Raw genomic sequence first — 13,621 nt, forward strand, 5'->3', positions numbered from 1 at the left:
TATGGTAGGAACTAGAATTGCCCTACTTTTTTAGACCATTTTTCACCATCGCTACCACTCCGCTGCTAATCTCCACCCTGATTCAATTACTAAAATATCTTATTATGCCTTTCACTCATCTCAACCTGCTTCTTCTTTTCCCCCTCAACTTGTTGCATGTATATCTCCAACCTGGAGATGTCCACGTCTTTGTTCAACAAATTAGCTTTGCATTCTGCTACTAAATCATGGGAGTACCCCAAAGTTAACTTCCTTATCCGAGCTCTAACTGATGACACCCACTCAAGAGCATAACATTTCAGCTGATGAAACTTCAAGGTATACTCCTTTATTGTTATCCTATCGTTCCTTAGCTTCACGAACTCCTAAGCCTTTACCTCCCTCAACTCACAGGGAAAGAAGCAATCAAGGAAAGTGCTTGAAAAGTCAACCCAAGATACCAAATCCTACTTCTCACCCCTCAACTCATCCACTCGTTATACCACTAATATACCATATTTTTTAGCTAGTATACAACAAATTCTACACCATTCGAGCAAAAGGCATGCATCACATAGGAAATATTTTCCATCTTATCAATGAAACCTTGAGGATATTCCTCAACCCTAGAACCTATAAAAAGCAGGTTTAAGCCTCATAAATAGGACAACTTTAGTGACTTGATAAGAAGGAGGTACATCACTATCATTCTTAGACTGGTGAGACTAACCTGCCACTAACTGAGTAAGCAGATAGATTTACGATAGAACTCAGCATTAGTAATATCACCTTGAGGGCCCAAGGAGGACTAGTGGAATTCAGAGGAACACCATGAGAGCCCTCAAGAGTAGGAGCCCTCGATCGGGTCTAAACTTTATAAGTAGGACAGGTTCCATTGATGTTGTCCTTGAATAGGATAGAGGAGTATCCTTGAACATCAGATCTTAGGAGAGGCATGATCTGATATGCGAACAAATGGATATTAGAGAAGATTCGACACCTTACACATTATAGCATAAAAATAAAACACAATAAAAAGTAAAATTACTAAATGACTCATAGCCTCTCTCTTATAAGTGTGGTGCACTACACACCTATAAGAGACACTCTACTTGGTATAAATTTATGGAGTGTTTAAGAATACAAACTTTATAGTCTAGCTCTAATGCCAATATTTTAAGACCTAAAGCAACACCAGTAATGATAGTTATCTCAAGTCCATCATGGACTGGAGACCATCCATTGAACCTAAACAAAATAACATACACTGCCTGACAAGGGCCGAGTTCCAAACATATTACAAGATAGTATAAGATAAAATGAGCTCAAAGAATAAAAGATATGTCTATAATAGATGACTGACAACTAACCTCAAAACAACCAACCAAAACTGCCCAAGTCCATAGTAACCCATTAAACCCTTTATGCAAAGAAAAGAAAAACCAGTCTTGGTTGGGACATGCCCCCGACTCTGACAAATGACAATGTCAATGTAATATTAATGATAATGTAAAACCTTTAATCTAGCCTATGAAAGGAACTGTTGAAATGTCTAAGTATTCCAAAGAATGAAAGCTCACCACTTCCCAAAAACAAGTCGATGAACCAAACTGTTCCACCAAACTCTGCACAGAAAAAATAGCAGTATCTTCAGTGCCTGCATCGCATGGGGATACAACATATAGACATGGTTAGTACGATGAACACTAGCATGTAACTCAGGAATATGGGACAAAATAATGTCAAGTCAAACCATTTCAAATACAAAATAAACCACATAATAATACATATATAGATAATATGCTGGGATAGGGAACAAGGTTTATCATAAAGTAAAATATTATCTTAAAATATGTAGCTCAACCATTATAATAGGCACCGGATATATGGTTCAACTCCCCCTGCTAAAAGGGCCCAACACATGTTAACCACAAAAACCAAAGAAAATCTGAGGAAAAGCCAAAGCCATCAAGGCAACTAGCCGTCCTAAAAATATATCAAGAGTGGCATATGCACACAGGTCATCAAGACCAAAACTCATGTTGGCAAACACGAGTTTCCAATACAAGTAATCCAAGACCCACAACTTTAGATCTTCACTACAGAACCCCATTAAGAATAATTTAAAGCAAGTTTCACATAACCCATTTATTAATCAATTAACTAACCATTAAGGCACACTACGTGTATCCCCATATCTAAACACTTACAAGTTTATCTTAATTCCATAAAAATCATATTAAAACTTGGGGGAATGCCTCACCCCTTTTTAAATAAATATGAAAACCTTGGGGGAACGCCTCACCCCCTTTTCTTCATTAATAAGATAGCTAACAATGCATTTAAAATCCAAGTTCATTGGTTTAATAATTATGCAATACAATAAAATAAGTGGGTAAGTTACACCAAGAGACAATTTAAGAATTTAAATACATTTACACAAGTAGGTTGAGGGAACACCATTATTCAAAACCAATTGAAATTTGAAAGCACCAATTTGGAGAAAACTAAGACCCCATTGTATATTCACCATACCTATTCACCCTATGAGTTTAAAAACATAATTAAAAAATTAACAATGCATAATAAACCATAGGAATGAAATTCAAAGAGAAACCATGTCAAAACCCTCACCATGTTGGAAACCCACATTCAAACTATCCAATAAAAGCACTTTAATACATGTCTTTCACAAAACAATAATTAGGGAAGAGTAATATGCTCAAGTAATACAAGTTTATGGATAGAGTTAAACCCTTAAGCCCGTGGATGACCTATTTCTTGGAAACCCTAAGCATCTTTCTTAAGAGAATTTCAGAGAGTTTTGACAGTGGTTAATTATGTTATGAATGAGAAATAAACCCCTTGAGTGCTTTATGAACAAGGGGTTTAATTGGGTAGGAGGGGACTTGTTTAAAGTGCCCTCTAATTTAAAGTTAAACATTAGTCATGAGTGACTACAAGTCACTATACCACTCATAGGGATACATTAGGACTCTTCACCATGAGTCATAGTCAAGACAGTTTCTAGGCTAAACACACACTATTGACCCAATGGCTTATCTAATATGAATCATCAATTTACCCTATGACTCATAAGGTATAAGACGTATACAAGATAGAACCTCTTGGGCCTTACACAAGTCAACCTATGATTTGCACATAAAGACTCGTAATGAGTCCTTATGACATATACTAAGCTACTTGTACTAAGAATAGAAGACTTAGATACATACACTGTTTAGGCTATGATAGGGTCCCTAAGATACATCAAGACTCCCTACGAGTAGTAGGGTAAGTCTTAGATTGGGTGTGAGGATAAAATTTCAGAATTTTTCAATGACCAAAAATCCAGGGTGTTACAATATACCAAAATACAAGTACAAGAAAAAGGCACCAACTAATAGATATAACTAAAGGAATGAATATACAATACAAAATGTGCATAATATATTGAAATACAATGAAGATAATGGTTATTATAATGATGATGCGATGCACGAGGTTGTCACACATCATCCGTATACACCTACCAAGTTGTGATCTTGAGACAGGACCCATGGGGAGTTTTTCAACCTATATACCATCCAATATCCAATACCAATCCAATATCTATAACTCCTCCCTGACACAAATGTATGCAGAGGGTTTTTATAGATATCATATTTTCTGTCAGAAAAAGGTAGTATTTCAGAGGTGGTACCAATGTGTCATGAATGTATATGATATAATGATGTAATGCTCAAAATAAATCAGAATGATAATTTCAAAATTCAGCCAATTTACAAACCATGTGAGCCAAAATCCACTCAATATGACAACCATCCATGAATCCAATATAGTCCATAAATCAATAGAGTAAGATATACCAAAAATATGCCATTTGGTACCACCTAAATACAAACTTAGTGATTTTCCACCAAGAAAATAACCAATTATATAATTACCAGGCCAATCACATAAAACAAGACCCCACATGGTCACAGATGTCATATAATGTCATAAAACTACCAACTAATAATAATACAGGCCTCCACATAAGCACATTATAATAATAAATCCATTTTCATGATTAGCTCCCATAACCATTACATGATTTTATACGATATTGACTATCCATTCTAGTGTAAAGAAGGCTAATCCATAACCTACATCAAATATCAAAAATCGGTCCAAAAATCATTTAACATGGACATTTCCCCTTATGAATAGACTTGGAATCAACTAAAACAAGCAATATCGAATCTATGCATCAAAGAAAATCAAGGATACCCATAGTGCATAGTTTTAGTTTGGGATGAAAACAGACCCCGAAAATTGATTTTGAAAATAGCTGGGTAAAATTGGAATTTTAGTCTGAAAATATATTAACCTTTATTAAAAGAAAACCAAATTGAAAATAGTTGTATTTGGGTCTAAATTGAAGAATTACTAATTTAGGCCTTTCTAGCCAAAATCCCTAAATTCCACTTTTAGAATTCAAGTTTTAATTATATTTAAATGATAAGAATAAAAGAAAATAACTAAAATAGGGATTTGGAGCTTACCCAACTTGAAAATAAATGAAATTTCCCAAAAACACGATATTCCAACCTCCAACTGTCAAAAATGGTAACATTTTTTGACAAAAGAGTATAAATACAACCTATGTTGCTTAAGTGACCAGGTGTTTCTTTCACAATACCTTCTTGGTCTACAAGTGTCATGTAAGTGATCCGGCTATCACTTAAGCAACAATTACTTAAGTGAGTCGATCGTTGTATATGCAATACTTAGACAATTAGCTAAACCTCTTAAGCAACCAAAATTTCCCTTAAGCGGATGCAACAGTTGTGGTACATTAGCTGGAGACTTGGTGAATTCCAAGTCTCCGCGGACCCTTTGAGATTTATCTAGAAGATTGATAATGCAAACGAAGTATTCTAGTCTATAAAATTTGACCCTACAGTCTGAATTGCAGTATAAATTTTTTTAAAAAACATCGTTTTCAAATTGTTGACCCCCAAAACCCAATTTCATAACTTTTCAGACTGAAGGTTAAAATGAGACACAGAAGACATAAAATTTCACCAACTATTTTAACAACCTAAAATCAAGGTTCTGAATCTACTGGCATAGTCCATTTTTCCATCTAATGAATAGAACAATAAATAATGCCCAAAGTCAACTATAATGCTTTTTGAATGTCTAAAAACCACAAACTCACACAAATCACACCAATAAGCATTGGGAGCTATACCAATCATTCAGATACCCCAAAAATACCACAAACGAACCACAGGTAGGGGTAAAATAGAAAAAAAAATAAAAATTCGAACAATCACAAATGAATCAAGTCACTACATCATCCACCATTAAGAATCTAGTTTTTTCTTAAATTAAAGAAAAGGGAAATACCTAAATAAGTAATAAGTTGGTGATAACTACCATGCATATTGGGCTTGACCTCCCAAGTAGGTTCATCTATAAGTCAATGTCTCCACTAGGCCTTAACCACTGAATATCTTTAGAATACAACCGTCTAACATCCTTGGCAAGAATGGTGATAGGTTCCTCAAGAAATATCAATCTCTTAGCTAATTGGACTGAATCCCAATGAATGATATAAAAGTTATCCTGAATGTAATGTTGATGCATGGAAAGTTAAAAATCTAGGTGCAACTAATAAATCTGGGGGGCAATGTTAAATCATAAGTCACATTCCCAATAGCCCAAAGAATCTTAAAATATCTATATACCTGGGGATAAGTTTACCCATCTTACTAAACCTCATCATGCCCTTTATGGGAGACACACAAAGGAAAACTTTATAGCCAACACTAAATCCCTAAGCACGAAGTCTACGATATGTATGACACTTCTTTCTACTTTAAGCTACTCAAAGGCAATCCTGAATAATCCAAACTCTATCTAAAGACTCACAAAGCAAGTCTGTACCTTATGGTCTAATAAGAAAAAACTCAAACCAACCAACTGGACAGCACCAATGCCTACCATACAAAGCCTTGATGGGAGCCATTTCAATACAAGAATGGTAGATATTATTATATACAAACTCTGCCAAAGCTATATTTTTTACCATTGACCTCAAAGATCCATAACACAAGCATGACATATATCCTCCAAAACCTAAATAATTTGCTCTTACTGACCAGCGGTCTTGGGTAAAAGTTTAAACTATCATTAGTGCAGAAAATTAAATTAAATTAAAACAACAAATATTACTCTCAAAGAGTGCTGTTTATAATGATGAATGAGGTACAAGCTCCATGTCGATTACACTTGATAATTGCAGAAAGGAATTACAACTTTTCTTGATTACCAGGAAGAAAGGCTAAGAAAATTTTTTTAAAGTGAAAATTTTTTGATGCCTTCCTAAGACTTATTATAAGCCTTTAAATAGACATGTAAAATATTATGAAAATCTTCTTCCTTTTATTTGATTAGAGATTTGAGATATCCTTATCTTCTTGCTTTGATAAAGTGGGTCCACCGAGGAGGACCGTAGTAATGCTTTTTATTAAATAAATTATCTTGTCAAGGGTGTCAACCACTCAATGGTGGAAGATGCTTTGGGTCCAGCTAGTCCCATTTTATGCTTAATCAAGAACAATTTTTACTCTTTGAGTCTTTATTCTTACCTTTATGATAATTCTAAATCTTTGAGTCTATCTAGGGTATTAATTATTCCAGTTTTTAATAACCTCAATTAGGTTTAGTCATAAAATGGGTACATGTAGGATTGTGCTAATCTGCATGGTTTTAATATATCTCTATTATCATCACTTGTGATGAAGCTTTATCCAATAATCTCATGATGGCTTCTTCATTTGGGTCATCATCAATTTCTGAGAGAGCCTTTTATAGTCACTTTATTAGATCACTCTTCGATGGTGATCATTTGGTTAAAGTAACTTGGGGGGATTTCAATGAATCCTTTAGAGCTGGGGTCCAGCCTCGGATAAAAATTTCTTTAGGAAAGTATTTTATCCTATAAAATTCATGAACTGCAAACTTCTAGCTGATAATATATGAAATTCATTTTTGAATAAAATAGTTACACAATTTTATGTGTTCAGGTAAAGAAGAAATGCTTTGATCAATTTGGTATTGACAAATTTTTTCTAAAAATATTTTAGGTAGAATATTTTGATTACCTCCAAAACAATTCCATCATTCGTAGAACCATCTTGGGTTAATAGATTTAGCAAGTTCGGGACTATACTTTATGAACCAAGTGTGAATAGTGGGTGATAATTACAAAAATTTAAACCATGCATTTTTATAGTCATACCAATTATACGTTTGGGGTCTATGCTCCATTAAAAGATTTATCGGTGTATGTAGATAGTCCACATGACTTTCAAAAGGGTTTAAAATTCTTTTAATATTAAACTTTTAATAAGTGATACTATCAGAATTTTGTTCATCGCTCAATTTATGCTCTATTTCAATAGAACCAGTGTCCACCAAAATGCATTCAAAGTACTTCCTGGTCTTAAGTGGATTATTAGTACCCACATAGTTTCTATTGTTGTACAGAGGTCGCAACATATGTTTAAATTCATAATTTTCATACTTCTTATCCAATGCTAGGATTGGAGCTACCTGCAAAGAAATATTAGTAAAGGTCTCTTTAACTTTTTTGTAAGGGTGGCTGGAGGTTCCACTTCTTCAGTATAGCTTTCAGGAGCTTTCATGGTATAAATTTCTTTGGTTTTAGATGGAAAAAATCTAGGTTTTCCGAAAGGCAAAATTGAACATGGTTCGGATTCCATAATAAAGGGTTTCTTCATTGGGTTTGAAGAAGAGTAGCTAGGTAAGGCTGGGAATGAATTTTTTACCAGGGCTTGATAAATGGGTGAAAATTATCTGAGGACTGAAAACTTATTGTGGTCATTCCATGATGGTCAGATGTTGAAAGGGCTTAAGGATGGGACTTTTCTATAAGCTTTAGCTTAATGAGCTAGTCGTTGATATTTTCTAAAAGATCTGGATTGGTACTAAATTGGTTTGCAAGTTTAGGGAACTTGTCCCCAGAAAATTTAGGGATCTTAAAGATAGGATTAGCCTCAATTTGGGGGTTGTATTTGGATGTAACAGGTTTATCTCCTATAGAGGAAGGACCCTTAGAATTATCAACTTGTTTGGCGACGACATACAACAATTGATTGGTATAGTTTTTCTGTTCAAGGACTCTATTTTTATCAGCAGTAGTAATGACGCTGGTGTCTTTCCCTGTAATAACCTTTTAAAAAGGTGTGTCCTGAAAAATATTATCTCTATAAGAGATACTAATGCCATCAAGATGGGGAATAGTGATTTCTACAGTGGTACTCATGGTGTACTACTTATTCATAAGCACTTAAAGAGACTCCTTTAGGTCATCAATTTGACCCGAATATTCGAACCATTGGAAGAATTAGACTTCGGTCCTAAATCTTTCCATATTGGCAAACCAATTGTATCTAAAAGAAACTCGTTGGTCTATGGAGTAAGTAACTTTATACCAATCTATATTTTGCTGATGCTCAGGACGATTCCACAACCGATTCAGCTATTTTTTATCGAGAACAAAATCATTGGTAGAAAGTACATCAATAGATGTTTTTCTTCCATGAACCTTAGGTCTCATTTCTCTAGGAGAAGGACTACTTGGATCTGAAGAAACCAAAGCTTCAGCTTATAATAAACATTGGGGGACAGTTTTTGAGAAATCTACACCTTGGAATTTTCCATGGTTGATTTCTTCGGGGGATGGAATGAAGAAGGTCTGGCTGAAGACATTATTCTACTTGAAGAAGCTTGGCGTTTAGCGTTGGATCTAAGAAATTTAAGGTTGATAGATTCATGAAGGAATTGGATAACCCTGTCAATCTGAGATCTCTAGGGTTCGATAGGTTGAGGAGTGGCGATAGTATCGAATTACCACTCATCGTCTGATAATATATCATTCCATTTAAGGAGTCTGGGGACAAAGGTAGTACTGTGCTCCTGGTTTGCTTCCGTGAGCGTGGTGACTTCTTTGACACTAGTAGCTATAGCTTTGGGGGATATAGTTGTTTTAATTAGTTTGTAATATACCCTGTATATTATAGCTATTTCTCTGGTGTCTACCCTACTATTCATATTCTTGGTTTTGACATTTAGTGTCAACGTATCCATGACATTAGGGTCATTAATATCGAGAAATTTGGGTAGCAATTAAAGTGTACCGGGATGTTAGCGAGGTTACTGTAGAGGACTCCTAAGAGAGAATCATCAAAATTTAAAAGTCTATCATCCCTAAGAAGCAGACAAATAGGAATATTTAAACCTTTACGGAAAAGGGGTTTAACCACAACTTGAACAAGTCCTATATGTAAGAATTTAAAATCCTTTCGATATCTATCAATATCTTTAGCAATTAATAAGTTGATTGTCTCAAGAGAATTATTGATAGTAATAGTAGACTCATAGGTCTTAATATTATAATTCTTAATCATGGTGGAATTTTCTATTTGGTAAATCTTTTTAAAAGGTTCTTTAGGGATAGACCAATTTTGCAAATCATGTTCTAGTTTAGAAATAATCTGAGTAGACATAGAAGACATATTAGTGTTATTAACAACATTCTGATTGGTATTCAACATAAACAGAAGGTGTCTCAGAGTAACAACAAATCATTAATACCATATTAACCAGATGATATTCAACTAATAAGAATATCAGTATTAGACTATACCTAAATATATTTATAATTGAGATAATGGTAATGGTTATCTTGGATTTTACCCGAAATTCTGTCAAGTCACCTTGTGGGGAGGAACACATTTGGGTCATGCCTATCACTTCAGCGACCCTCTTTCTGGCTATACTAACACCTAAAGCCAAATATTAATCGGCAACCTCAAACTTAGACAGAATAGCGATACCTCACACCATATCCATACTTAAGAGATAGAGATACTTAAGAATAGTTTATTATTGATATTCTCAGTAGTTGAATTTCGATAGTTAACAGATATTCAAAAAATACATCCTTAGCCTAGACACAGAGAATTAGCTACTCATGTTGACGACAAACAATAGAGGAAAATTTCAATGATAATGTTAATGATAATGTAAAACCTTCAATCTAGCCTATGAAATGAACTGTTGAAATGTCTAAGTATTCCAAAGAATGAAAGTTCACCACTTCACAAAAATAAGTCGATGAACCGAACCGATCTACCTAACTCTAAGCTGGAAAAATAGCAGTATCTTTAGTGCCTGCATCGCGTGAGGATACAACATCTAGAGATTGTTAGTAGGGTGAACACTAGCATGTAACTCGGGGATATGGGACAAAATAATGTCAAGTCAAACCATTTAGAATACCATATGAACCACATCATAATACATATATAGATAATATGCTGGGATAGGGAACAAGGTTTATTGTGAAGTAAAACATTATCTTGAAATATGTAGCTCAACCATCATAATAGGCACAGCGAGATATATGGTTCAACTTCCCCTGCTGAAAGTGCCCAACACATGTAATCCACAAAAACCAGAGAAAACACCCTTGAGTGCTTTATGAACAAGGGGTTTTAATTAGGTAAGAGGGAAATTGTTTAAAGTGCCCTCAAATTAAAAGTTAAACACTAGTCGTGAGTGACTAAAGGTCACTCTACCACTCATAGGGATTCGCTAGGACTCGTCGCTATGAGTCCTAGCCAAGATAGTTTATAGGGTACACATACACTGTTGACCCTACGACTTATCTAATATGACTCGTCATGTTACCCTACGACTCATAAGGTCTAAAATATATCCAAGACAGAACCACTTGGGCCTTACACAAAACAACCTATGATTTGCACACAAAGACTCGTAGTGAGTCCTTATGAATCATACTGAACCACTTGTACAAAGAATAGAAGACTTATCCATACACACTTGTCAGGCTATGATAGGGTCCCTAAGATCCATCAAGACTCCCTACAACTCATAGGGTTAGTCTTAGCTAGGACAGTGATGATAAAATTTCAAAAATTTTCAAGGACCAAAATTCTAGGGTGTTACAATATACCAAAATACAAGTACAATAAAGAAGTAACAACTAACAGATATAACTAAAATAATGACTATACAAAACAAAATGTTCATAACATATAGAAATGCAATGAAGATAATGGTGATCATGATGTGATGCACGAGGTTGTCACACATCATCCGTATACACCTACCAAGCTGTGCTCTTGAGATAGTACCCATTGGGGGGGGGGGGTTAAACCTATATACCATCCAATATCCAACACCACTCCAATATCTATAACTCCTCGCTGACACAAATATATGCAGAGGGTTTTTAAAGATGTCATATTTTATGTCAGAAAAAGGCAGTATTTCCAAGGCGGTGCCAATGTTTCATGAATGTTTATGATATAATGATGTAATGCTCACAACAAATGAGAATGATAATTTCAAAATTCAGCCAATAAACCAACTTTGTGAGCCAAAATCCACTCAATATGCCAACCGTCCATGAATCCAATATAGTCCATAAACCAATAGAGTATGACATACCAAAAATATGCCATTTGATACCACATAAATACCAACTTAGAAATTTTCCAACATTAAAACAACCAATTAAATTATTACCAGGCCAATTACATAAAACAAGACCATACGCGATCACACATGTCAGATAATGTCACAAAACCACCAACTAACAACAATACAGGCCTCCATATAGGCACATTATAATACTAAAGCCATTTTCATGATTAGTTCCCACACCCATTACATGATTTTATACGATATTAACTACCCACTGTAGTCTAAAAAAAGGTAATCCATAACATACATCAAATGCCAAAAATTGGTCCAAAATAATTTAACATGGATATTTCCCTTCACGAATATACTTGGATTCAACTAAAACATACAATACCAAATCAATGAATAAAAGAAAACCAAGGATACCTATATTGAGCATTTTTAGGCCTGGATGAAGACGGACCCCCAAAATGGATTTTGAAAATAGATGGGTAAAATTGGAATTTTAGTTCGAAAATATATTACCCATTATTAAAAGAAGGACATAGAAGAAAACCTAATTGAAAATGGGTTGTAATTGGGCCTAAATTGAAGAATTACTAATTTAGGCCTTCGAGCCAAATTCCCTAAATGCCACTTTTAGAATTAAAGTTTTAAACATATTTAAATGACAAGAATAAAAAAAAAAAACTAAAATAGGGATTTGGAGCTTACCCAACTTAAAAATTGATGAAATTTCCCAAAAACATGAAACTCTAAGCTCCAAGTGTCAAAAATGGTGAAATTTTTTGTCATGAGAGTATGAATACAACATAGGTCGCTTAAGAGACCACATGTTGCTTTCAATATACCTTCTTGGTCTACGATTGTCACGTAAGTGACCTGCCTATCACTTAAGCGGCAATCACTTAAGTGTGCCGGTCGTTGAATTGCAACACTTAGGCAATCCGTTAAACCTCTTAAGCAACCAAAATTTCTCTTAAGCGGATTCCACAACTGTGGTGCATCAACAGGAGACTTGGTGAATTCCAAGTCTCCGTAGACCCCTCAAGATTTATCTAGAGGCTTGAGAATGCAAACGAACTATGCTAGTCTGTCAAATTTTACCCTCCAATCTCAATTGCGGTAAAACATTTTTGAAAAAATAACGTTTTCACAATGTTGACACCCAAAACCCAATTTCACGACTTTTCAAACCGAGGGTTAAAATGAGATACAAAAGTCATAAAATCCCACCAACTATGTTAACAACCTAAAATCAACGTTCTGGATCTACTGGCATAGTTCATTTTCCCATCTAATGATTAGGATAATAAACATTTCCTGAAGACAACTATAATGCCTTTTGAACTTCTAAAAATCATAAACTCGCACAAATCACACCAATAAGCATTGGGAGCTATGCCAATCATTCCCATACCCCAAAAATACCACGAAGGAACCACAGGGAGGAGCAAAATGGAAATCTCACAAGAAAATAAATAATTCGAAAAATCACCAAAGAATCAAGTCACTACATCATCCACCACTAAGAATCTAGTTAGCTCTCAAATTAATGGCAAGGAAAATACCTAAATAAGTGATAAGTTAGGGATAAATATCATGCATATTGAGCTTGACCTCCCAAGTAGTCTCATTTACAAGTCAATGTCTCCACTAGGCCTTAACCACCGAATATCTTTAGACTGCAACCATCTAACATCCTTGGCTAGAATGGAGATAGGCTCCTCAAGAAAGATCAATCTCTCAGCTAACTAAACTGAATCCCAATGAATGATATGAAAGTAATCCTGAATGTATAGTCGAAGCATGGAAAGATGAAAAACTACATGCAACTAGAAAATCCGCATAAGACACATTCCCAATAGCCCGAAGAATCTCAAAAGGTCGAATATACCTGGGGCTAAGTTTACCTGTCTTCCTAAACCTCATCACGCCCTTTATAGAGACACACAAAGGAAAATTTTATCACCAATACTAAATATCTAGGAACGAAGTTTACGTTATACATGACATTTCTTCCTACTCTGAGCCACTCGAAATCTATGCTAAATAATCCAAACTCTATCCAAAGACTCACGAAGCAAGTCCATACTTCATGGTTTAATCATAA

Source organism: Capsicum annuum, chromosome 11 (genome assembly GCF_002878395.1).
Source record: "Capsicum annuum cultivar UCD-10X-F1 chromosome 11, UCD10Xv1.1, whole genome shotgun sequence".
Lineage (NCBI taxonomy): Eukaryota > Viridiplantae > Streptophyta > Magnoliopsida > Solanales > Solanaceae > Capsicum > Capsicum annuum.